The 26,137-nt window shown below is 40.1% G+C and overlaps 1 protein-coding gene across 9 annotated transcripts in view; it reads left to right on the forward strand.

The window, feature by feature from the left end:
• The window catches only part of ATXN1 (ataxin 1), a 428,550-nt gene that overhangs the window by 92,913 nt on the left and 309,500 nt on the right, over positions 1–26,137 (forward strand). The gene's annotated exons all lie outside the window — the stretch shown is intronic.

Here is a 26,137-nt window from a genome sequence, read left to right on the forward strand (position 1 = left end):
CTTCTCCCTGATGGCACCAATTTTGTGAACCAGCCCATTGACCAAGCGGGCCTTGCAGGATCTACAGTTAATAATTTATCCCTCGTAGCATTGAAGAAAACATGGCACAGTGTTAGCGGACTATAATATTTGAGTACACGAGATAGGCTTCCTTTGAATTATTGCCCCTTCTTTTTCTGTTGGGGATCTAACTTTTTCCTTCTGTGTTATGGGTTATTTGCCAGCCCTTGAACCCCATAGAAGCTCAAACCTTGTTTTACATTGATAAGAATTTATTTTCCTTTCTTACTAAAGATCACTTTCTGAAGCAGAGCTGTGAATGACACTTTAAATGATGCTCACACATCTTGTTAGCTAATGGCTGGTGGCCCCAGAGTGGTGCATTATTTGGGTTTCATAACAGCATTTTTTTTCTCCTACAAATGTTAAATTATGAAGTGCAGGAAACCACATGAATGTGGCAGAATGAAAATGCAAATCATACTATCTGGCAATGCCAGTTTTATGACACTCCTGGTGATACTGTCCTCCTTGCATTCAACATACGAAGCCTTGCTACTTGTTTGGTAGCAGTCTTCTATCCCATGTCTTCATTTTCATGTATGCCATAGGCTGTGGCCACCTTGTCATGCAGAATCAGGGGTTCTGGTTAAGAAGATCCCATGGGGCTGTCTTCTTCTATCCAAGTCCTGCCTGACCACTACACCTGACTCACGTTCACAAGGTCTTGTGAAGACTTCTTTTCCTTTCAGGACTTCACTGCCCATCTTTCTTTATGAACTCCTCTAACACGTAGAGCCTGCATCATAAAAGCTTATATGGCTACGCGTTGCTTTATGGGTAGTCACCATCACTCTGTCTGGGTTGTAAACTGCCTGAGGGCAGGAATCAGATCATAGCCCTATGTCTCTCAAGGGCGGTCTAGCCCCACAGCCTCCTGATCAGAATCACCTGGATGCACGTATTAAAGTTGCAGAATCAGCAACACCAGGCTCGATGAGTCAGAATTTCTGGGGATGTTGAGCCCAAGAAACTCACCGCAGATAACTCTGTTGCACACTGAGGTTTGCGAACAACTGTCTACTTCTTCATCCTCCTCTCTGCCTCCTCACCAACAGCCTAGGGTCTAGGTCTGAGTACATCGTAGGTGCTCAGGAAATATTGGCTTGTTGGCGTAAGTGGCATCAAACCATGATGGTTGCATTCACTCTTCAATTGCCTCGCCTTTTCAGGATGTGAAGTCAGCTTATTGTCTGAACCCTTAGAAAACCTGTTTTGTCTAAATGTGTAGTGTTCCCCCAGGTTCGAGGCTCTTCTGGAAACCTTTTTACAGAGCTTTCTCTTCAGTCACTGACACTGACTGTCCCTAGTAATGGCGTAGCCCCTGCCCAAGTCTCATAATAGCAGGAACAGCAGATACAGGGAGCTGGGATGGAGCGACAGGATGGGAGAAAGATCTGGGGATGGGAGCAGGGCTGTAGTAACCTAGGAACTCCATCCTGGGCTCCCAATGCCATACCTGCTCCCTTGGCAGTTTATTTTGAATGATATTTCTTTCTGCTGTTAGGTCTCACAGGTTGTAAATTTTGGTGGAAGGAGAGCAGTCCCATTGCTGAAAGAGATAAAGTTAAGCTGCAGTGGACACGCATCAGAGCACTCACAGTGGCAGGGGCAGATCTGGGATTCGAATCTGCTGTTAGACTGCAGTGGTGACACTGGGCTCCCTCCTTCCCTCCTCTGCTTGCTCCAGCGAGGGCAAGTCTGGGCTTGGATTGATGCAGAAGAGATTGGCAGGGTGTCGTTGCTTCTGGTGCAACTCCTGAACGCCCTTGCTGGTGGATGCAGCCCTGGTAGTGGATATGACAGGTCAAGTTGGAAACCAAACCGAAAAATTCACAGAAGCCTTGCCAGTCTATAAAGGAAGAAGTGGGATAATCTGGCAATTTATTCGCTGTTAAGGTAACCACAATCAAACGCATTCAACCTTTTTTTTTTTGCAACATTTTTTTTTTTACTCTTGCTTCGTCACAGTTTTACTTAGAGAAGTCGTGCCGATGTTGAATTAAGTTTGTGTTAAGAGGCACATTCATGCACAGTGACAGGAAAGCATCTTTTTCTGGGTCTGCATTGGATTTTGATGATGGGAGGGAGCAGAAAGGTGTAACTGAGCGGATTAGCAATGGGCCTTCTCTCATGTTCTCAGCTAAGGAAAGGCATAAACAGCATGGTTCCCAAAGCAGTGTTAAGGGCAAAAGAGGCTTTTTAATAGGTGCCTCACAGTGACCTGACTAGATTTTCCTCTGCATAGCTTCTTCCAGTTGGGTGGGTGGGGGTGAGGGCTGCTTTGTGATGCAGGAGGCTATCAGCTATGGAAGAGAAATGTACAGTTTGTTGATATTAGTGTCTTTGAATCTTTGTTAAAGGCTATAAGGTAGAGGAATAACTCGGGACAAAATTAAAGAAATTGTAAAGCGTGTGATTTTAGCAAAATCCTAGATGCTGGCATTGCTGTTTTGGAGGTCTTTAGCAGTGCATGGAGTATTTCCTTACAAGTAGCCATCTGTGGTTGGAAAAGTGAAAAGCTGGTTGTAAAAGAGCATTTGTCTGATTAGCAACTGTGTCACTTGTATTGTTTACCATGAAGCACCCTTGAGAACTGCAGAATTTCCAAACGGCCATCTAAATCATAGGCGCTGCTTTTGGAAGGCAGATATAAGTAAGAGCCAGTCCAGTATCCTCCCTGAAGACCATCATTAGAAAGCTCCTTAAGTGCTTTCTAGCTTAGAGGAGTTAGATACCTATCATGTACCTAAGCCAATGCTCTGTAAAGCAGTACCAAGCATGCCTTCTGTGAAACGTGTTATAACTCGATCTTCTTGCTGATGCTATCACAGGCTAATAATTGCATCAGTTCTTCAGAGAAGCTGTGTGGTTTGGTATAACTGTGAGTAAAACCACACCGGTTCAGGAAATGCAGTGCCTTGTTTTATAATAGGCATCCTCAAAACAGATGTTGATTTACTTGGAAGGTACCCTTCCTTGGTGACACTTTGAGAGCTCTGAAGGGAAGTGTTTGCTGTGCATCAAAAGAACTTAGAATTGAACTGCCACATTTGCACACTGATGGAGTGAAAACTGAAAGAAACTCACCAGCGTTCGTCACTGCACAGGCTCTCCCTGAAGGCATCATCACATCGTGGTATCATTATCAAGCTCTGCTCTAATGCCTGACCTTGCTCTCTCTTTCTCTTCCTAGTTTAAGATCATTGGCTTCCACCTTCCTCTCACGTGGTTCCAAGTGGATATTATACAGGTGCCTTCAACTGGAAGCTTGACCTATACCTGTCGCTATTCTGTCTTCCCTTGTGTGGGTTCCTTGTTTAGAGAAACGGGATCAGCAGCTAGCCAGACACTGATGCTGGGCACTCTCTCCTCTTCCTATACTTCATCTCTTGACCACATGCTGTGGTTTTGCCTCTTAAATACTTTATGTTCTGCTCACTCTGTTTCTTGTTCTGTTTCAGTCCGTTAGCATCACTTGCCTGGAATACTGCAGCCACTTCCAAGAGAGGCCACTGGCTTTAAGTCTTTCTTTCCTGTATTCCATTCATCCTACTATGTTGAGAATTACCTTCCTAAAGAAAATGTCTGGTTGAATTAGTCCCACTCTTGAAAATCCTTGATAGCAGGTGGAAGTATGGAAAAGTGTTTCTGATACAATGTTAATTATAAAATTCATACTTCAAAATTGTCTATATACATTGATTACAAAGTAATGATGAAAATATATGCCTCTCAACAAAGACTAGAGGGAAATAAAGCAAAAAATGAAGATGTTTGTAGTATTAGAGTGATTGGTACTTCTTTCTTTAAAAATAATACCCCTTTGGTATTATTTTCCATAGTAATGAATGAATATGATGAAGTGAAAGGAAAAATTGCAAGGATTTGGTTAGCTTTCCCTTCCCTACAAGGTAAAACTTGAACTTCATTGTATGACATTCAGGACCCTGAGGAATTCATCAACTTACCATTTAAATCTCATCTCCCATACCTCCCATCTCTCCACACAAGTGTCCTTCCTTTCTAAACATACCATGTATTTCAATAACGATACCTTTTTTCATGTTGATTCTTCTGCATGAAATTCTGTTTCTCTACAAGGTGAATTCCTCATTCATTGAGGCCTGATGGAAATGTCTCCTTTTCCTGTGTTAGCACTTTGTATTGAACGTTTTTATTTATGTAGATATCTTTGTGGATGGCGCATGAGGGTGGAGATTGGTTATTAAGCCCATTCCTGCACATAATATAGCTTCATAAATATTTATGGAGGGTAAGAAGAAAGGAAAAAACTCATTTAGAAATATACAAGTGATCCTTCAGTTAAGATTTAATCTTTTTTCAGATAAGCTGTGTTAATTACCGTGTTGTAAAAATTGCAAAAAGTAGATTAAACAGTTTTTTGATTAAACAGTTTTTACAAAAGTAGTTGGATTCAACATCAGGGCATTTTAATTAAACTACTAGAAAGAATTTTTAGTATTTGAAAATTCTAACAACAGGTTGAATCACTTCAGCTTTTCAGTAGTCACATTTGTGAAGTTACTAGAAATTGCTTCTTAAACTGTTTTATGTCATGAAAAATCATATTGGCCAAATCAGAAATCGAAAGAAATGACTCATCTAATGCTGACAGCAGAATATGAATATGTTTTTTGGGTTTTTTTCCTCAAGGGAACGTAAGAAGCCTAGACTGGATAGCTAACATTAAAGGATTGATATAATGTTTTCAATTCTGAAAGGCTATTCAACTCTAGGAATATACTTGTTACTATTTTTTCATTTCTAAGAATTCTATTTGGTTAAAACAGCAAAGGAAAAAAAATATCTTGGCTTAAATAAGTGAAAAGTCATCTCCGAAATTAATTTGGCATCCTTAAAAGTTCCTTTTCAAAGGGAAGAGTAGGATGTTTTTTAATATCACATGATAAGAATGCCACTGAAAAAAAATCATCATTTGCACTTGTAAGCAAGGAATTCAGCATGGGCTTTTATGGTGATCAATGTGTGAGGCAAGTTATGCATCGTTTTAGACAATATTTTGACATCAAGAGTATCATTTAATGCCAGATATTATCTAATATATTATATATAAATTTTTTCCATAAATGTTTTAGAGTCAGTAAGTTGGAAAAGAATTTCAATTTGAGATTTGCCATTTTTTTGCATGATAGCCTTACCCAACCTTCAGTTTTCATGCCTATAAAATCATGATAAAAGTTGATTTATTGTTAGATTAATGAATTAACAAATTGGCTAGTCGACAACATGTATTGGTGGACTACTGTCTCAGCATTTCCTATAAGTTGATCTTTGTCTATTGTGCACAGTGAAGAAGCTTCGCTGAATTTTTTATTTATCTGTTCTGAGCATTGCATTCATTTAAAAACTTGACCCTTTGGCTGTTTAGAAGATCCATCAAGAAACCTACCCTGGCTCAGGTGAATGACTGCAGATTCACAGTTCACCTTTAGTTAGTCTCTGCTGCACCATCCATGGGGCTGGAACCTTTTCCAGTTACTGGTGCGTTTCATTTACCTGGAGGTACCAACTGTTGAATTACTCTATTGTGAGAGCCAGTACTCGAAAGCGTCCTAAATACCTAGTGACAAAAATCCAAGAAGGCAATAGACTACTGTAGTTTTCATTACAGTGTCAGGTGCTTCTCGATGTAGTAGGTGCTTATCTTCAACTGCCCTCTGCAGACCATGTATATGCGTCCATGTGGTGATATTGTGGCTGTAGCACTGGTTAGCACAAGCGAAAGTGTCTGTAAGCATAGTAGCCTCAATTAGGGAGACTGCAAAGGAGAAGACAACTTGCATGAGACTTGAAGGATCTAAATTCAGAACAGAATACCTTGATGGATCTCAAGGTTTTAAAATCCAGCCCTGAGAAAATTGATTATAGTCATCATAGATTTTTTTTTTGTGGTACATAATAAATTGCTATCATGCTGTTGGGAACTAATATAATGTAGTGTTTAAGAGCACAGGTTCATGAGGCAAACTTCCTGGATTTAAATACAAATCTGCCACTTCATAGTTGTGTAACGTTGAGTAAGGTACTCAACTTCTTTTGATCCCCGCTTATCCACCCATGAAATGGGAAAATTAAAACAGCATCTATCAGAGTTGTAAAAATGAAATGAGTTAATGCACATAAAGCTTTCAAAAAATGTTAGCTGTTAACATGTCACTTTCGTGGTATTCACTTAGACAGTTATTCAGTTCGTAATAATTTTTTTCCAGCCTTTACTTTATTCGTAGTGCCTTCCTTCTAACTGAATGTATGGTTTTATGATCAGTTAGGGAAGGAGCTACATATGGGTGAGCTCAATTAGGGAAGGTGAGAAAATGCGATGGGGATGCAAAGGAGATGTTTGGTCTAGTTAGGGAGTGGTAAGGACATGGAGGAGGTATTTTGAGCTAGACCTTGAGCTATGGCTAGGATCCCAAGTGGCAGAGATGGGAACAAGGCATTCCCTTCGCCTGAGGGCGAGTGAACAAAGGTGAGGAGAAGGGAGAAGGCAGTGTGTGTTTGAGAAATGCTGTGGACCTGTGTGGGTCCAGTGTAAGGCGTGCGAGCTGGAATAATGGGAAGTTGGGAGGAAAGATAGGTCAATTTAATAATAATGGTAATAATAATAAATATGAATTGTTAATTGAGTAGCTACCTTACACAAGATTCTTTGATTGGTGCTTTACATAAATTAGCTCTGATCACAACTCCCCGTAACAGTTATTCCCATTTTACAGATGAAAACAAAGGAATTAACTCCATACTAAGGGTTGGAATTTTTTTTCTTAAGTGTTGGAGAGCCACTGAAGGTTTTGGGTTGGGAGAGGTCATGATCAGACTTAGCAGCGATTTACTTATATGCTCTGTTAGACTCTGAGTTCCCCCAAATTAAAGACGTGTCTTACATCCCATTGTATTTCCTACAAGGGATGGCACTGGACCTTGAGCCTGGTGGATACGCCATAAATATGGGTGGAGTCTATTTTTTTAAAGGTTTTATCGGTGCATTGGGGGAGGGGAACAGCGTTGGGGAATTGGGGAAGGGGGACAGGCAAGTTGCTGTCCTTTTGTTCTTCAGTCTAGTTGTGGAGGACGTCGCTTTACTGGCCCATGTTGGTATTATCATTGCGCTCTTCCGGGGCGAGGCAATCACTCTCTGGCCATTGGACGGCTGCTCACGAAAGCTCACGCCTGCTGCCAGCCAGCCCCACTGCAGCCTACGCTGTCGCTGGTGAGGGTAGAGTCTAATTTGAAAGCTTCCTTCAGCACAACTTTTTGCACATTTTCCTTTTTAAAGAGGAAACTACTAATTAATCTAACAATAATTAAACTAATTCCTTTGTGCCTGTATATGTTTCATCTCCTCTGATCCGCACAGAAAAGTCTTAAAGATAAAGAGCATGACTTTTACATTCAAATTGCATGTTATTATAACAGATGAGGTTATACTGGTGCTGAAGAATATCGCACAGTTGGTAGGAATAAAGCTAAGATTCAAACCCTGGCCTTCCTGACCCCCAGCCTGTATTCTGCCCTCACCCCCCCTTCCTTTTATTGAGCCACTTCTGATTTCCAATCTCCACTAGGGTTGTTCTCTTCCATGGGTTTAAGGCCACTTTGTTAGCACTCTGTTGCTTTCAGGGCAAGTAAAGCCCCACAAGCATCTAATCTACTTTGTAGAGGTTGATGGAAACAAATTATTTTCAACCATCCTCAGGACCAGCAACCTTCTAAATGACACTGCTGGCAGATGGCCATTTCTAAAAGCCCATCAAATTAGCCACTTGTAAGAGCCTGGCGTCCTGTGTTGGGTGGGCATGCAGCGTGAACTTGCTCTTCACAGGAAAATAGAATTTAGGAGTAAGTACACTGCAAGAACCCTAGATATTTAAGGTAAGCACTTTGCTTCTTCCATTTGATTGAAACCAAATTTATTGTACTAAAAAAAACCACTTAGCAACAGGCAGAGCAGCTCTTGCTTCCAAATGCTGCCTGGAATTTGGAATGACATTTAGTGAAAAGGGAAGTTCAATTCCAGCTATCGCAGGTCATGGCCAGTGAACCTACAAGCACATATTATGTAAATTCAGCCCAAATCTGTATTTATTAACTTGACAGATTTGGAATGGTTATCTGCTCAATGAAATTGATCCGCAGTAGGATTCTCCAAAAATATGAGATCTACTTAATGCATTTAAATCAGGACTCATAAATATTTGGCACTCACGCTGGTGTTGATTTTCAGAGGCTTAGCTCACCTGCAGCTGTACCTGCTTTGCAGGAATGGACGTGGTGTTCTCTCTTTTCCTGGTGAGTGTCCACAGTGGTCTCACCCCTTCCCTCGCCTGGCATTGCCCTTAGCCACTGGGAGAGTCAGTGAGCCAACAGCAGTGGGTCTCAGGGAACCAGCCATCGATCTAGCACCCACTTTCAAAGTGTCCTTAATTTGATTTTTAAATATAGATATTTTTAATTGTGGTGAATATATATATCATAAAATGTACCATTTAAACCATTTTAAGTGTACAATTCAGCAGCATTAGGTACATTCACAATATTGTTCAGCTATCGCCACTATCCATTTTCAGATCTTTTTCATCATACCAAACAAAAACTATTAAACTCTAACTTTTTATTCCTCCCTCTCCCCAGCTCCAAGAAACCTCTACTCTACTTTCTACCTCTATGAGTTTGCCTTCATAAGGTGCCACATAAACCTGGAATCAACCAATATTTGTCCTTTTGGGCCTGGCCCTTAATTTAATTTTAACACAGCATTTCCAATATGCTTTTTTATGTATTTATTTTCAATACTTTATTGTATCAGTAATTATCAATAAGCTATAATTCTCATTCTAATTAAAGAAACTAGGTCCTATAAGAATGTGGGTAAATAGAAGATACAGAAAATGTTCCTCATTAGTAACAGAAGAAAATAATACTTGTAAGACAAAAGCCAGACTCCTGTTGGGTAGTTTCATGTTCCTCTTTGGAGCCGATTCACCCTCGCTTTGGTTTTAGCCCCCGGTCGGCCTGAATTCTATGCAGAACTTCTGTAAGCAGGCTTGTATTGCCGTAATGCCTCCTGGAAGAGTTCAGAATTTTTTAGATACCATCTTTTGACTGACTTGTGTTTTACTTCTCTTTCCGTTGATTTTTAAATTACTCACTCTGTCTACCTGCCTCTGTCCAACGACAAGCAGAGACATGTGATGGCTGCTGTTGGAAAATGAGTGAATCATAGCTCTCTACTTGCGGTGATATCATGCGAAGCAGAAGTATTCCTTTCTGCACAGAAGCAGAAGCATTGTAATGTGACTGCAGCAGTGGAATTGTAGTAGAGGTGAACACAAGTCTTCTGTTTACATCTTTAATGAGCCACAATTAAAAGTAGTGAGTTGGCGTGTCAGAGTGAATGTGTTATTTTCAGATCTCTATTCTAGCCACGGCTGCTGCTGCTCTAGGCCGCACCTCACTGCACCCTGGAGAGCCAGGAGCTTTAAGAAAGCCCAGAAGGGTCTCATCTACTTCCTGAAGTTAATGGGACAGTAGTGACTTTCTCCTGTGCTAAGGTAGAGATCTGCCCCAAATCCCAGAAGCCTGTGATCCTCGAATCTGCTTTCATGACACTTCTTGTTCTTCTGGCGAAAGGCTCCATGGATTGATTTAAGGTTGAAGTGCTCGGAGATTTTTCTATCTTCTCATTTTCTCTTGCCATAATTAAGATGTGCCAGAGTGCTCTGCCTGCATTGGATTTCTGGCGTGGGGCAGAGGCATAACATCGTGGGCTGTAAATGGCCCACTCAGGGCCATTTGACTGAACCCAAACCCTAAGCTCATTGATTTCAGGGGCGCTGTGCTAGACCACTCAGCACTGTCTCTCCCCACCTCGTCCACATTCACTGACAGCCATTGAGTTTAGTTGCACTGTGACACTGATCTGAGACACTTTCTTAGGATGATTTAGATGGGTTTCCACAGATTAGGCATCACTGCCTAATAAATTACTGCAGACGACAGATTTTCCTGACAAGGCAGTAAAGCCACATACTGGAATTCATTTAATAGCTCATCTAAAACATAACCTGTAAACATTTCTATTTAGCCATTGGAACTCAGCAAAAATATATATGAAAGAATTTACAATATACTTGGTGTTGAAGAGGGGACTGTATGGAAATATGTTGGTCTTGGCCCCTTCCAGGCGTCCCCACCCTTGTGGTGCGTGCATACATGTGATTGTATTACGGACCAGGCATACTTGTCTCAAAGCCAGTGACGCCTCAGCTTTAGAGCCTCTCCCTGGCACAGGCCCCTTCTAAGGCTCAGTATCTAATTTTATGTTGATAATTTTGGGAACTCTTTTTTTAAAGACCCATCCTCGTACTCACTGGACTGGATTCACCCCTGATTAGGAATACCTATGCATATGTTAATGAAATACCATTGTTTTTCCTTCTTACTAGTATGTGAAATTCCCCCAAATCTGCCAGCCCACAAAATAGGAAACTTAAGGGGCTGTGCAAAGCCTTTGGTATCTTTAGCAGTTGTTTTCCAAGGAAATTTATATCTTGGACATTCAGCAAATAATAATATGTTTGGCTGATAGTGACTATGTCCTAAATTTCCCAAACTGATGACTAGCAATTATGAGTCACAGGTTCCTGGGAACACCCCTCCCTCTAGTGTCATTTGCCTGGAGCAGTGCACAGTATATCCGAATTCCTTAGGAGTGGAGTAAAATTGAACTATACAGCTTCTTATCTTGTCCCCATACCACCTAAAGATAAAATTAATTTAATGGCTGTTTTGTGAAACATTTTTCTCCTAGTTTGACATGGTTATTTGAAGGTAAATAATTTTCCCTGCCAAGAAGTCACTTGTTACAGGTAGCTTTGATTTAAGAAATAGCTGTTGGTTTCTAGTGTGCTAAATTTGTTTCATTCTTCCTTTTACAAAGAGTCCTTGTATTGTTCCCAGTCTGTTGTTAAGCGTAAAAGCTAATTCAGTGTAGATTATTTTTTTAATTCAATCTATGACATTTCCTGCTGAAGTAACCCTGCTATGGCCTGAAAAGAAAACATCCCCCAAAAATATAACCCATTTAAAAAAAGGAGGAATAAAGTATTTGTCTATAAGAAAGGTTTTAAAATAATTCATGGTATTTATTAGCCATTTAAATTTCTTATTATTTAAAACTCTTAGGGAGGTGTGATGTCAGGCACTATTAAGGGTGATTGACTGGGTTGGCACAAGGTCCTCATGCATGATGCAGAGCCACGTAACCCCAGAGTGAAAGACAACCCAATATATTTTGTCCTTCCTGAAACAAGGAGACCTGTTCAATGGCCTGCTTGACAACAAACCTTACCTTGATGATTTAGCAGCCATAATGAAAGGCGGGGAGGGGCAGAAGCCAGCAGACAGGGTGCCATGGAGTTGCTTTGGAAGGAGGGTGGTGGTCACGCAATGTAGGTTTCGGTGCCTGCTATGCCCCTCATTGTGTGACCTTTGGAAAGTTACTAACCTCTTGGGAACAGTTTCCTCCTCTTTAAGAGGAGGGCTTGGGTAATCTTTGGAGGTTCCTTTTGCCCAGGACCTTCTGTAGCTGAGGATTAACAGACATCAGACTTACATGGGGAATGATAACGGTAAGAACAGAAGCGGAACAGGTGGAAGGGAGGCAGCTATGTAGATGGTGGTCTAGAAAACAAGTTGGAAATATCCCCAGTGTAACTTCAGTTGTCTGTCTCTCTCCATGGGCAAGTGACTTTCACTGGGAGCACTGAGCGCTGCCCAAGGTTAGGGTTGAGCCCTGGGGTAACTTGCACCTGGAAATCACCTTTCACGGAACCGTATTTCTCTTGCCCAGCCTGTGTCCTCTGCCCTTCCCCCAGCACAGGCGGCTTAGCTGTGTGTTTGTGCTCAGTGCTGTGCTGGCTTTGCTGCCTCATCACCCCACACCTCCTCACCTTTCCTTGAGTCATACCTTCAAGATTCTTCTGGAGATGCTCCTGGGCCACCGTAGATTTTCTTTCTCATTCTGAAGCCTTGTTGAAATTCATTTCTCTGCAGATTCAGAGGTATATATTGGGTTGTCGGAAAATTCATGGTGTATTTTTTCTATGTTTTTCGTTGCAAAAATGCGTCATGACTTTTCCGACAACCCTTCTCTTGCCATTGTCTTTCTTAAAGAGTCAGATACCATCGTGTGCGTGTGTTTTGCCAGAACTCTTGAATGAGCTCTTGTAATCAGCAGTGTAGACTGAGTCTGAAACACCTAAGTTCCTTGCCGGTTTGCTATTTAGTTAGTTGTTCAGTTAACACTGACTGGAACTGTTGTCACTTCCTCAGTTTCTGAGCAGTGTGTAAGAATAGCTCCTTCGCTCAAGAGTTGAGTAATCAAGGGGGGCAGACCAATGTGAATGGAAGCACAAGAAACAGAGTAGTAATAGTGGTAATGCTAATGAAAGCAATAGCCATTTTCCAAGTGCTAACTGTGTACCCAGTACTGTGCTGATAAGCACTTTACAGGCACTAAATGTGTGTGTCCACATGCACACCCACAGTGAAAATAGATGTTTCATTCTCACAACAGCTCTGTGAGATAGGGATTATTATTATCTGCTTTCTACAGGTAAAGTAACTGAGGCCCAGAAAGAGGAGGTAACTTGCCCAAAGTTACATATTTGGCGTGTGCAGGACTACCTGTTTCACTGTAGAGCAATCTACAATATGTTAGTTCTAACTGTTAAAGTTTATTGATTACGTGGATGCCAGAACTAGATGGGGTTAGTTTAGATGGGATTAAGGGAGAAAGTGGTTTAAGCTATGTTTTCTAGGAAGCGTCATGATTGTGTGAAGTGGGGGCGGGGAGCAAAAGGGCATTTCAAGCTGGAGATGATTGCATGTGAGGACCGAACACAAAGAATCTGGACAACAAATAGCAATCATTTTTCAGTTGAGGTGAAAAGCATCCTTCTGTAGGTATCATGGCAGCTAGGGAACCAGCATCAAATGAGTGAAGAGTTATTCTGTTAGCTGTAGTGTAGGCATTGCCGTAATTAGTAACAGGTCAACACCTTATAAAGTCTCTCCAGAGTGTAAAGACATGTTTCTAACAGAAAAGTGTTATCCTGCAAAGCGAGTAAAACACAAATATAAATGTCCTGCCCTTAGGAGATTTCTCTCTGGTTTTTCTTTGCCAGATGACATGAGCTTCACACCCTGGCTTTGAGTTGTCACCATCTTTTCATTAATTAGCTGAGTCTTCCGTCTATAGTCACTTGAAGCTGCTCAGGACTTACTTGCTCCAACTCCCCTGGACAGCTCAGGATAACTGCATATTCCGACACGTCTGCCTTGCCCTGGCAGGCGCATCACACACTGTTGAGGCAGGTGCCTGTTGGGGAGGGGAGCGTAGCAGCATCTGTTGGCAAACTTACACGCAGGGGCAGCCCCTCAAGGGTTCCAGATGGGAGACATCGGGTAAGAGATTTAAACTTGGGCAAGATGGGAAGCAAACAATCTGTGAGTACTTGGGAAAAACACTTTAAAATTAGGAATTGTATGTGCAGTAGGTCATTTTTGCTTCAAGGGTTTTTTTCCCTCTGACACTGGGGGCGGGGAAAAAAGCGTTGGAAGGGATTTTCCCATGCTTGTCGATAGCTAGTTTATTTCTCTAAGTAATTAATTAACTAATTACTTTGTAATCCTCCTTATTTGGAAAAGATTTATGGGAGTGCCTTAAATCTCTAAATCTAGCAAACGAGAACATCTTATGAAGTCGCCAAGTTAGCAAGCTATATTTGCCTCTTTTTAAATGTTTTTTTTATAACAAGATGACTATATCAATAAGAGATCCTAAAACTGACTAATTAATGTACTTACATTTCTCACCTAGTTTCCACTTAAAAAAAAAAGTACTTTTCCTTTAAACTTCCAATTGTCTCGCAGTTTCACATGTTCTAGTTTCTGTAGAGGTTGGTGTTTGTGAAACTCTAGCACTCACATGGTAACTCTTGTTTTTTGTTTTTCTTAAAGCCCCTCCTGTCTTTAGAGCACTGTGAATGCAGCACCCAGGGGCCACCTCTGACTGTGGGTGGGATCCTTCCTGCCTACCCAAGCCCTCATCCCCAGCTTTTATCGCCTGGTTTGCTCTGCTTTGTTACATGGCTCCCAGGAAGCTTAAGTGGTTCTGGTCGTTAACAGAAATCTTGCCTGTAGGAATTCAGATCTGAACTTTGGAGAGCAGAGACTCAGTATCTTCCTTCTGCCCACCAATCTCATGGAAATCATAGTATCACCTAGCATTTACCTCCTTTCTGAGTCTATCCAGCTCTTGTGCATGTTGCCTGTGAAATCCTCATAGCTCTGAGTGGCGGTACTGACAGATGAGCAGACTTTGCAGGGTCACCCTCAGGGTGTGACAAGGCTGACTCAGTGTCTCCCCCACTGTCCCAGGAAGGATTCTTCCAGTCTATGGAACACAGACCAGTGGCTGGGGGTTATGTAGGGAAGCAGCGAAGGAAAGAACAATGAATAAGGGAAAGAGACAAAGCACACAATCCACTCCTCGTTGATAAAGAGAGTCCAAAAGAAAGGAACCTTCCTTCCCCTGTGCCGGGCATCCCATTTGCATCATCTATAACCTCCCTTTTAAGCCTCGTAACAACCCCAGGAGATGAGAATTATTGCTTTTTGCTTTACACATGATGCAAGACAAAGGTTAACACGATCAATAGCTACCATGTCATAGAATATAAAATGATTCTAAACCAGCTGTCTGACATTAAACACATACTGTTTTCAAGCATGAGTGGGTTATTTTTGAGCTTTTCTTTTTTTCCCATTTCCTTCTGATGCTCGATTTTTAGTTATTCCATGGCAAATTGAAAAATTCCTGAAAGGGTAATAGGGGAAATAAGTAGAGGCGTCTGAAACAAAGCTGTTATCACTTAGCCATTCTAATGAAAGTTTGTAGCTAAGATGAGAATTTTACAATTACCTTGGGATTTCAGAACACCAATTTTACTAATTACAAACTAAAGCAGGGAGAGTCCTATAAAAATGTGAATCATAAAACCAAGGATCTGAATTAGGAGGGTACCCAGTCAACTTTAGAGATGGATGGAATGTCCAGGGAGACCTCCGGGACAGATGTGGGACAGATGGGGGACTGTGATGATTAACTTTGGAGTGATAATGGGATTTTGACTTGTGACACCTGTCTGATTTTAATGCTTTGTGCCACATCAAGAGCTGACCAGAGTGTGGCACCTATATCCAAGGGTTTCAGGTGGCAAATCTGGGTGCCATTGAATAAGAGCAGATAGTGAGCTTTACCAACAGGGGTGACCAGAAGTGCCCATCTTTGTAGACCCATCTCTACTTATAAGATCACTGTATACCCTCTGGAGCATTATGGCCATGACGCCAGAGTTTGGACTGTTTGATATTCCCAACAGTGGCAAGAAGCATGAGTTAGGCGTCAGAGAGACAAGAATTCGAATCCAGCCTCCATCATTTGTTAACTGTCAGACCCTGAGCAAGTTGCTCCAAGCCACCATTCTGTGAGTGATAAAACGGGGATAATAATCATGCCATAGAGGGCTGCCGCATGTCAAACAGTCAGCACGGTGCCTGGCACATCAAAGTACCTAATTGTTATCATTATTATTTAAGAGCCACTAACAGCATAGGCAGTCTCTTGCTGTGATTATGAAAGCTATGGTATACCAGTGAAAGAGTTCCTCCTAATTTAGTGAGAAAAATCCTTGAAATCTCTGCTATAGCAAAAATGCAAATTACTACTGGATACATTTCTGGCAGCTATATAAGCCATTTACATAATGAAACCTCTCTAATATTATTTCTATTAATAGCTACACTTCTAAGTATCAATTTGACCATTTTGTATTTAGAATCATTCTATGAACCTTTTCTTACCATGTCTTCTTAATACCTCCTGACAAGTATCACTCTCTTTACTTCATATTCATGTTCATGATTTCACGAACTCTTCTACTACTTAAGAAGCTCATTTTTAATAATGCTCTGGTAAGCATGGCACTTGGAAAACTAGGTTCTCTATACCTTTCTGCTCCTATAGCATCCTTTGCATTGAAATGATCGCTTCTATTAGTGTTTCCCTAACGAATCCCCTGTTGATTGACCTACTAAGAATTTGCACATATGTCTGTTTGTTCATTTGGCCACACTGCCATCCACCCACTGAGGCCCTTGGATTCCTTTAACTGTACATGAGATACATTGCTGAGGGGCTAAGACTGATTTTGTCAATTGGCCTCACAACTTTAGCTTAACAACAGCATGGCTGTATCCTCCACTAGGTGAACAATTCTGGAGGGCGTGTGTGTTTTTTCTCTTGTTTGCTCTGACTCCTAGCAAGAGGATCACAAAATACAGTCTTATTCAGATGCTTGTTTAATGAATGAATGAGCTAGAACCCATGGTTGGAAGGAGGTTGCCCCAGTAGGAGGAGTTCTAAGACCCATTCTGGTTCTGTGATTTTGTCAATACGGTTATGGCTTCTGGGACAGGAAAAACATGGCAGTCACTCTCTCAGGAAGCATTCTCGTCTTAACCTTTACAGTATCTAATAAATTGTTGGATTATTAAAAATTGCCCTTTGCACTGGGGGGGTGGGGGGATTGTATATAAAGGCTCTAAGCAAGCAACATTGATAAACTTAAAAAAAAATAGGCTTTTATTTTAAAGAAAATCTTACTGCTTTTCTGTTTGTTTTGAAATATGGTTTTGCTAATTAGTATTCTTTTTATTGCCAGTAAGGAAAACTCATCAGAGGCAGCTTCAAAGAAATGGGGATTTTGATAAGGAAATGAGGGTGTCTGATGGATTTTAAGAAACAGTGGCAGCTGGGTCTTAAGTGTTGAGAAATAAAATAAACAAATCAAAATCCCAAACCAACAATCATGTAGCATGAACAGGACTGTTCCCACCTGTGTGGATAGACAATTTCCAGAAAAACAAGTGCTAGCCAGGCAGTCCAGTGTGTGTCGTCTCTACAGAGGTTGCACCAAGGGCGTGTGATTCTTTATCTTTACTTCTGCTGCTGTTGAAGACTTTGTAATCATTAGTGTTAATATTGCTGGAGAGAAAAGTTAATTAAGACGTCTATTGTTCTATTGTGGTAATTCCTGTTTGCAGGGCTCATTAACATCTTTGATCAGAATGAGCAGCTCTTTCATGGTTGGAGTACCCCAGAATTACACAATGTATGGAGCCATTTTTCAGTTGTTCTTGTATCTTCTTCCCCTGTTTCAGCCTACTGCCCACTGGGGCGGTGGGGGGGGGGGAGGAGTGGGGGGTCCAGTGGAACTGAGGTGCCATGGACCTACCGTATTTCCCCATGTATAAGACACACCTTAATTTTGGGGCCCAAAATTTGAAAAAAAATGTATTACATAAAGTTATTGAACTCAAGATTTATTCATCATAAAAAAGTGAAATTCAAAAAAAGCGGGAAATGCAAGTAAAAACATCTACAACCACTGTATAAAATGCACCCAGTTTTTAGACCCCAACTGTTTTGAAAAAGGGTGCGTCTTATACATGGGGAAATACGGTATATGCCTCTGTGTTAGGAGACTTGCTGAGAGCCCATCTTGTAGTTGGAGTGATGTTGAGGTTCAAAAAGCAGGTTTGGAAAGTGTTTGAGGAGCCTCCTGTAATGGCTGAATGTAGTGAAGGAAAAACAGACACACCTCAAAGTTGTCCATGTAAGAACATCCAAACCAGTAGAGAGTTTTTATACAAATTTATTTGAGCCAAAAAGACGATACACCTGGGAGCAAGATCTCATCAGACTGTGATAAATGCTTCCGAGAATAACAGTTTTTAGTTCCTTTTATGCATTTGAAATGAAGGAGGGGAAGTGAGGAAGATTACATGGAGGTGGGAGAAAGCTAGGCGGGGATTGGATTACAGGATAATTTAACAAGGTTATGTGCTCTCCTGACAGTGATTAATGGCTTATTGCAAAGGTGTATTAAGGTAGCTGCACAAAAATAATGGACTGGGCTTGCTTAAAGCAAAGATAAACCTTTTACGAAAGAAGTTACAGGTCTGGGGCATGACTACCCACCATGTCCTGCCCCATGAGAAATTTTTGATCAGATCACCCTGAGAGTTTACTTGCCATAGAAACCCTTTTTACATCCACACTGTCATTTCTATCATATCCTAGAAGGCAGCATTGAGTTCACTGCGTGGCATCATATAGTTCTAGGTCACCCACAACTTAGAGTTACTGTGATCTAAACTTCAAAGGAGGAAACAGACCTAAAGAAGTTAAAATGGCTTGACCAAAGAGAGGTCAGACTGAAACCAGAAGTGGACATATGGGCCCCTGATTTTTATGTTACACTCCTTCTTCTACTTCACATTATCTTTCCAAACTGACCATTTACAGGGCTCTAGCTCTGTTCTTAGCAGAGGCTTTGTATCTGTAATCATCTGCTAGAGCTACCAAAACAAAGTACCACAGACTGGGAGGCTTAAACGACAGAAAGGTGTTTCCTCACAGTCCTGGAGGCTGGAATTTCAAGATCAAGCCGCAAGCAGGGTTGGTTTCTTCTGAGGCCTCTCTCTTTGTCTTGTAGGTGGTGTCTTCTCCGTGTCCTCATTCCATCTTCCCTCTGTGTGTGTGTGTGTGTCCTAATCTCCTCTTCTTATAAAGACACCATTTGGATTAGCGCCCATCCATATTACCTCATTTTATCTTAATCACTTCTTTGAAGGCCTATCTCCAAAAACAGTCACATTCTAAGATCCTGGGAGTTAGAACTTGGGGTGGGGGCAGCAGGGTGGGGGCAACACAATTCAGCCTATAACAGTATCTATAAATTAATTTGATTCATTACTTGATTGATTATGGATGATACTCATTACCCAGTCTTTCAGCGACCATTTCAACAGGCTTTTCAGTTGTCAATTTTACTATAATATGCGGCCAGGCAATTTAAAATGCTAAGACCATAAATGTTTTTACATAATTGCTCACTAGGTGCCGGCATTGTGTTCGTCACTGGGGGAAAATGCACACAGGAAAGCCACACACCCTGCCTTTTTTGAATTGAGTCTGTCAGGGAATGCAGACATTAAAAAAAAAAGTTATATTTGAAGATTATCATGAAACAGGACATACAGGTGCCATCTCTAGGTCTTACAGTAAAATCATCCCTTTTTATTCAAATCTTCCATGTTGGCAAGTTCCCATGAGGGTCAGCCGGTCATTTGCCTCCCAGTGGCTGTTGGAGCATTCGTGTGTCTGGAATGCTATGGTTCTGAAGAGGAAAGCATCAGAAGATATTGCTGTGTTCATTCCAAATATGTTCTCTCATGGCCACTCAGTAAGTGGATTACTTATGTGTGCTCAGTGTGTTTTTTTAGAGAGGGGGAAAAGTGCTATTTTTACCATCTAGTGGTGTTCTGATGTCTCCACAGCAAAATGGTTCTCTGCCGAACCCCATCTGTCTCTTTTCTGGGACCATGTCTTTTGTCATAATTTTGTCCCTAATGTCTGGCACAGTGCCTGGCATTTAGTAGGTCTTCAGTAAATATTTGTTGAATGAATGTGCGCTGATTGAAAAATTGCCTTCTATTACTAGCTCTGTGTGCAAGATAAGTGCCTTGCCTCTCCAGAAAGATTGTGGGCTTTTGAACAGGCAGTGGTGAGTCACACACTGTCTACCTGACTCAGCACCTTGCAAATGATAGGTAATGCCATCTCTAAATCCTCTAGCCTTGAGGGAGAGGCCAGTCATCCCTGAATTAGGAACCACGGGCGATTCTTAGAGTACAGGTGGAAAAACAGATACAGGTTATTGCACAGACATGCATTAAAAAATGTCATCTGTGCGATTTACCTTTTATTTTTTTGGACTTATGGACGTAAAGTAACACCCATTCCTTGTCCCTGGGGTAGATACTACTCCCTTCTCCACTTCTGCTGTACTCTCTGCTGCCTTCATTATAGAAGTGAATTAAGGTGAACTTTGAAAGAGGGAAGAGATGTAGCTTGCTTGAATGCTGTGGGGGTGGGAGTGGGAAGGTTGTTCTAGACACAAAGATGGCATCAAAAGAGACTTGGCTGTTTTTCCATTTCCAGTAATCGTTGACAGTATTTATCGTTTAACATTTTAAAAAGTATTCTCCGAGCCTCAGGATGTTCAAAAACAAGCATTTCATGGTAGAGATTATGTCAAATGATAAGAGATGCATTGTATGATCAGTGGTAGAAACAAAGGTTGAAGCTGCTATGTGATGAGAATTTAAATGTACAGAAGTCAAAAAATTCAGGAGTTCAAATTGAACTGCAAGTGTGACTCAGTCCCCTCAGGCATATGGTAGTAGCATTTTCTGAATTGTGGCATATTCTGTTAAATTTAAGCCCTTGTTGCAAAGTCATTGTGTCAAGGTTGCAATGTGAGCAGTAACTTTAGACTTGCACGATTTTTTATCTTCTTCTCACCCACGGGATATGCTGTTGTAGCATTTGTACACTGAAATTTAGTATTGCTTATAAAAATAAAGTGTGGTCGGTGCTCAGTCTATGGTGCACAATCTATGTGACGTTATGAAAAGGAACTCTTTGCTGCTTGAACATGACCTAATAGTGAAACAAAACACAGTCACCTCCACTTTTGATATATATATATATATATATATATATATATATATATATATATATATATATATATAAAATTTTGGTAATGATTACCAAATAATTATGGTAAAATAGTGGCATTAAGTACATGGACACAGTTGTGCAACCATCACCCCCATCCATCTCCAGAACTCTTTGCTTTGTAAAACTGAAACTCTGTACCCATTAAATAATAACTCCCTATTCTCTCCTTTCCCCAGCCCCTGGCAACCACCATTCTACTTTCTGTCTGTATGAATTTGACTACTCTTAAGTAGTGGAATCATACAGTATTTGTCCTTTCGTGACTGGTTTATTTCACTTAGCTGATGATATACTTTTAATAGCAGCTTTATTGAAATAAATTCACATACTATAAAATTGATCCCTTTAAAGTATACAATTCTATGGCTTTCAGTATATGCATAACTGAGATATATTTGAAGAGAGTAAATTCAGTACTTTTTTCTTAGTTCTTGAAAATACACACATGCTTTTTATCTGGCAAGTCCTGTGATAAAAATGTCATGAAATAAAGGGAACAGAAGGTTAGGGGCAAATATCTAGATTATGCTTAGTTTGGTTCAGATTAATTCAGATAACAAAATATTTTTGTAAGTATGTTTGCTTTAATTGCACCATCTTCATTTTGTATCCTGGCGCCAGCAATATGTGATTATTTATTGTTGTTCTTTTGAGGGTATTATTTGCCTGCAAAGTTGATTGTGATGAGTTAGCTAGAAATTCAACAGAACTGAAATTCCTTGAAGTCCGGATTTTTTCAAAGACTGGTTTTGAATTGACTGAGGCTATAGACGGAACTGGCACTTGAGTTATTTGAGATCTGGAATTCCAGTGCCAAAGAGGATATTTTGGTCTAAGTTAGAAAAATGGCATTTCATGCTCATATACTGCTGGTGGGAGTGTTACTTGGTACAAACATTTAGGAAAACAGTTAGGCATTCTCCAGGAAAGATGAATGTATATACACTATGACTCGACAATTTTCCTTCTAAGTTTGTTCCTTAGAAAAACTTCTGTATACATGTACCAGAAAACATGTATGCTGTCCATCACAGCTTTAGTTATATTAATAATGGTTTAAAAAATAAACCTAAACCACCCAAGTGTTTATCAAAGTAGAATGGATAAACAAATTGTGATCTAATCAAATAATAGAATACTGTGCAACAATGAAAATGAATAATCTAAAACTACATAGAGCAATACAGATCAATCTTGACAACCTGATATTAAGAAAAAAAAGATTGCAGAAAAATTTCATACAATATGAATGATTCTGTTAACAAAATTTTTAAAATATGCATACTAAAAAATAAATTAGAATTTTATCCTGATACAGTTAAGAAAAGGCTGAAAGCCTAGAAAGGCATTTATTAAAACTCTTTTCCCTCAAATACATGGTGATGGAAAGAGAACTGACTCCGGGTGGTAAACACAATGTGATATGTAGATGATGTATTACAGAATTGTACACTTGAAACCTATGTAGCTTTACTAACCATTGTACCCCAATAAACTTTAATTAAAAAAAATACAAAACTCGTTTCCCTCCTTTCTGAGAGTATATGTGGAAATGAAAGCTACCAGGCAGGTATTTCTGCCATTTACATGCTTCTGTGAAATTTCTAAGTACCCTGCATAGTGATTCTTTAAAATACTACATACACACTACTAGCAGGCTAAAAAACCAACAGAAAGATGGCTGAGTAAAAAGCAAATCGTGCATACAGAATATTTTTATTTTAAAAAGTTTACTTTCCTGAAATAGAATTTTCAAAGAGAAGCTTTTCTTGAATGAATGTAGATTGAAGGCCATACCTAAAAATAGAGCTGTAATTTTTAACAAATGAAAATTAGTCAGGATCCTAATCAGTAAGTGCTTCCTGTGTTCAATACTCATTTTGTCACTTTATTACTTTAGTTAACAGAGGCTGTGCCTATTTTCACTTCCCTTGTAGTCTGCTTGTTGGATTATCGTTATGAGACCACCATCATCACCATCATCACCTGGGCACATGCTTTTGCACGTGCCTGAGCTAATCATAATCTCTTTAGGAATATCCCATTAAAAGGAATCTTGTTCCTGCCTCAGGGTCTTTGCCTTACTGGTCCCTCTACTTGATCTCTTCCCCCTGTGTAGCTTCATGACTCACTCTCTCAGTTGATTCAGGTCTCAGCTCAAGTGTCACTTCAACTGAACGTTAACTCTAAAATAACACCCCCGTCACTTTTCACCCCTTCAATTGGTTTACTTTTCCTGTATTGCACTTACATACATTTGTTTGTCTCTCTTCTCCCATTAAAATCTACGAGAAACTTAAGAGTCCATAGGAGTGGAGGCCATGCCTGCTTCTCTTGCCCTTGTATCTCAGCGTTTGGCTCTGGGCCCAGCACATCTAGGAGCTTAGTAATTATGCATTGAGTGAATGAATGACTGAGTCATCCCAGGAACTCTTTGAGATAGATATTACTACTACCGTTCTATGGACTGAAAAAAAAAATGGAGGCTCTGAGAGCTTAAACTACTTGCCTTTATTCACCCAGCTGGTGAGTGGTGCCTGACATCAAAATATGTTCTAACTGCTCCACTTTTCTGCTTTCTGTCTGTCATCTGTCACTGATTCTGATGGGACTTTTTTTTTTTACATAGAGCACCTTTCCTTCTTTCTTTTCAGATAATCAAATCAATTGTTCAATTCCATGATTGCACCTTTATAACAAATGATTATATCCCCTTTTGGGACTATTCTTGTTTTGCATATGCAAAGATTTCCCTCACATTTCAGACTCAGGAATTTTTTTTTTCTTTTTGGCCATATTGCCTTCTCCAGAAAACACCCTGTGCCATGTTTAGTGCAGATGTCTAGGCTCGAAGACCACAGCAGGTGTGCGAAAGCAGCAGATGAGACTTTAAGTGGGGAGGATTTATACATAACCCACTGAGCTGCGTTATCGCCTAAATGCATGTCATTAGGCCATTTCTGGTGGCATCTAATGACCTTGTCCTGAACATGTGCTGCCTTGTAATCAGTACTCATTTGTCACTTTCTACTCTGCTAGTTTTACTGAAATAACGTGGATAGGGAAAGTGCAATAAATATTAATGGATGTCTGGAATGCTTTATTTATTCTTTTAGTTTTCTTTGCCTTGTTTTGGGATACAGGAGCCAGCTTTGAAGTTAAAAATAAAATAACTAATGCTAGAAGCTGAGATTGTCACCCCTTCTTAATAGAACTTCCGATCGTGATGGGACCCCAGAGGGCGCTCATTTGGTGAGGAGAGCACAGTCTTGCATGAGTACGTACACAGCTGGCGAGAGCACTGGTCGGAAGTCCTAGAAGCTGAGTGCCCAGCTCTCCTTCCTGGGCCTCCTTCCACAGTCCAGCTGCCTTTTCCTCAGCTTTTTGCTCACCTAGCTGTAAAGCCATCCATGCCACAGAAGGTTAAAGCCTTTTCTTGGACCACATGTTGGCCGCCAGTTGATTATCAGCAGCCTTTGTTTTCCTACATCAAAGCCACCTCTTTTGACCTTGGTTGACCATGGTAGACAGTTGGCAGAGCTCTAATGATCTCTGTGAAGGCTGCATATTAAATGTTGCCCAAACTTCTCAGGATCCTAGGGACATCTTGGGGGATGGGGGCAGGGAGAGGGAGAGGGAGAGGGAGGAGGAGAAGGAAAAAGGGAATGGATATGAATATTTAACATTTTGGATCTACAACGTTTGAAAACCACTTTTCCTTTGACATAGGAATAAGCGCAATTCTTTCTATTCTAAAAGGTTCTATGGCGGGGGGGGGGTATTGTTCTTTTAAAGTCAAAATAATACTAATATTTATTGAGCACTTACTGTGGTCCCGATAGTGTACTAAATGCTTTACAGACATTGTACAATTCAATTGTCACAGCAACCCAATGAGATAGTCACTGTTGTTAGTCCTGTTTCACGGATGAGGAAGTTGAAGCTCAGTGAGGAAAAACGGCTTGCCCAAGGTGGCAGAGCTTAAAGTGACAGAGCTATGGTTTGAATCTAAGCGATCTGACCTCAGAGTCTGCTCCATCTATTGCTCATTTTTTCCCTGATCACATAAAATGTGTATATTCATTTAGAAAACCGGATATATATAGAAGCAAATGAACGGCAATGATGACCCACAAGATAACCATAAACATTTTTAGTGTTTCTAGTCATATACATTTTTAACTGGGATCACGATGATTTTACTGTTTGTGAGCTGCTTTATCACTGGTCTGTATACTCATATTGTGAACATGTTGCCATGGCGTTTTCAATCTCACATAGCATAATTTTATTGCCTGTGCAGTGTCCCTCTCTTATAGATACTATAATTTACACAAGTAACATAATGTCAAACATTTAATTCTCCAGACTTTTGGCTGTTGTTGGTAATGCTGTGCTGGATTTTCTTGAACATGTATCTTTTTTGGGCATCTATTATTGTTTACTTAAGATAAATTTCTAGAACCAGAACTGTTGACTTAAATGGTAAGGGCCTTTAAGAAGGTTTTTGACATATATTATTAAAGTACTATATTTTAGCACTCACCAGCCATGAGAAAGAATGTCCCTGTAAACCTTGCCAATTTGATATGTTAAAAATTACATAGTGTTTTAATTTTTTTGATTTTGAGTGAGGTTGGACCTTTTTTTCTGTTTTCTATTATATTTTTTTTTTAGAATTGGCTATTTATTATTCTTTGCTTATTTTTGTTTTAGGACACCCCATGTATCTTTTACTCATATTATTTCTATATGTTCATTTTAAATTAAGGATAGTATTATAATAGCTCGTTGTCAATGGTATTACAAACATTTTTCCTACTTTGCTATTTTCCTTTGAATTTTATTCATGGTGATTTTAATATACAAATAGTCAAATATTTGTATAGTCAAGCAGTAATGATATATATTTTTTGCTTTTATACCTAGAAAAGCCTTCTACTCATGAGGGTCAGACAAATCAATATTCACTTATAATTCCTTGAAGTTCTTTTATAATCTCATAGCTTATATTTAGAGTTTATTTTGATATGTGATCGTAGATATGAGAATCAAATGAACTCTTGCCAAATAGTACATCAGTTGTTCTCACACCATTTATTTAATACCCTTTTTCCTCATCACCTTTAATATGTACTAAATACTTTATGGACGTGGGTATACTTCTGAGCCTTATATTTTGTTCTATTGATCTTTGTGATTTTACATTTGTTTGGGTTCTGTAGTTTTAATAGTTTTTAACATACACAGTCTTAGATTCGTCCATATAATTTTCTGTTTTCAAAATTTCTTAGCAATTTTTAGCCTATTCATTTATTT

The sequence above is a fragment of the Hipposideros armiger genome, unplaced genomic scaffold (assembly GCF_001890085.2).
Source record: "Hipposideros armiger isolate ML-2016 unplaced genomic scaffold, ASM189008v1 scaffold_449, whole genome shotgun sequence".
Taxonomy (NCBI): domain Eukaryota; kingdom Metazoa; phylum Chordata; class Mammalia; order Chiroptera; family Hipposideridae; genus Hipposideros; species Hipposideros armiger.